General features: G+C 39.9%; 1 protein-coding gene across 1 annotated transcript in view; it reads left to right on the top strand.

Annotated features, from left to right (window-relative positions):
• SCUBE1 (signal peptide, CUB domain, EGF-like 1) overlaps positions 1-1,792 on the top strand; it is a gene marked incomplete at its 5' end in the record, with an annotated part of 100,565 nt that overhangs the window by 12,371 nt on the left and 86,402 nt on the right. The gene's annotated exons all lie outside the window — the stretch shown is intronic.

Here is a 1,792-nt window from a genome sequence, read left to right as displayed (position 1 = left end):
CTTTCCCTAGTGACTAGTGAGCTTCCGTATGTTCTTCTTTCAAGACTGAAGCACGGCTTGTTTCTCGGTGTTGTTGGAGCCTAAGAGTGGAAGAGATGAGGAAGTGCATTGAACAATGAAGATAATTCTTTAGCTTCTGCTCTCAGTTAACCCATTGCGCACCTGCGTGCTTCTCTTCTTCATGTTACATTTATGACCATTAGTGATTTTGGGAATAGAAAGGGTAGAGTGGCTGGACCCCTGCCAGACTCTTCCTGTGACAAAGGGCACATGGTAGCACAGACTGCTGAATGATGCCAGCAGTTTGGAAGTTTTCAGGTGGTTTATTGCTCTCTATTTTCCATTCTGATGCCCTACTCGCCACATACAATTATTTCCAGTAGATTTTAAACATAGTGAGCATTGGTGAGATGTACCCAATGAACCATTTACAAGACAGGGATTCTTTACCCACAGAAGAGATTCTGTCAGGACAGGATTCTGCTTCCTTCCCTCCTGGTCACTATTTCATTTCTTAAAACCATCGAGTCCATTGCAGACTCTGTCCTGCTAGCACTTGGCAAGCTCAGCTCTGGCTGTAAGCATCCACACCTATCTGGAAGGGCCACCTCTAGGATACCAGAAGCCTCACTTTGAATAGTTAGTTGATTGCTGGGCTAATAGTTGCCAGTAGGTCACAATATTTATAAAGTTTCTGTGTCACTTGTGTCTTGTCACCCATGACAAACCATCCACTTAACCGTAGGCCAGCATACAACCACTACATAGGAAATAGCATGGTGGTGTAACTCTGAAATGGTATTAGATGATAATATTGAGGTAAAATATTTTCCCTTGTGTGAAAACCTGGGCATATGTTCCTTTATTTTTAGATTATCTATGATTGTTAATTTGCAGACCTAGCAAGTGACCTATGTCAATTTATTGTTTAATGATGCACTGTTTCAATTAATTTACACTAACAAAGGTTATGAGATGACTCATGTTGCTTTCTAAAGGTGTTATTAACACTTTTAGCCATAATTTCAATAAGACTCATAGTCTCATGGGAACTCATGAAAAAAAATGTGTAAAGGGCCTCTAGACCCCTGGAAAATCCAATCCTCTAGGTCTGAATGATGAGTTTGCTTAGCCACTAACACTATGTACAATATGGTTTAGAGGGACTGAGCAACACTGCGCTGCGTTGCTGCCTCACCCTCTGATAAACGTAATTGTCCAACCTGAAAATACGCTCACACTGCTTACAAGAGTCCAGGCAAACAGAATTAGAAAGTTAGAGTTAGCAACAAACTTCTTAGTTACACCAGGTCTGCAAATTCCAAGCTGAACATAGACTGTAGAAATAGGTTTAGGGAGGTAGTTAAAAATCCAGTTTGCAAAATACATTGTTTAACTCTTCAGTACCTCCTATCTTAGCAGGTATCAGCCAAGAGCTGAGAGTTTATGAACATGCTGTGTTTGAACAACTGATTCCTTAGAAAAACATCAACTAGAGCTGAAAAGAAATTTAATTAGTAAGTGAGATCTGAGTGGATGGCTTATTACTTAGAGACTTTTCTACTGGTTTATTTCTACTGATTTCTGATGCTCAGATAATCCACAATTTATTTTTTTAATGGAGTCTTACTATGTTTCAAGAGTGTAGTGGCATTTCCATGAAATTCCATGTGTCTTCAGATGCTTTTTAAACAGCTGTTTTAGGAAGTACTGGAAGGTTTCTCAGGAAACTTTGTTACCAGCTTTTGTAAACGGACTGTGTTTTTTGACCCTCCTACAGGCAGTCTTGGGA

Source organism: Cariama cristata, unplaced genomic scaffold (assembly GCF_000690535.1).
Source record: "Cariama cristata isolate BGI_N322 unplaced genomic scaffold, ASM69053v1 scaffold8023, whole genome shotgun sequence".
Taxonomy (NCBI): Eukaryota; Metazoa; Chordata; class Aves; order Cariamiformes; family Cariamidae; genus Cariama; species Cariama cristata.
This window is presented reverse-complemented; position numbering and strand designations above follow the sequence as displayed.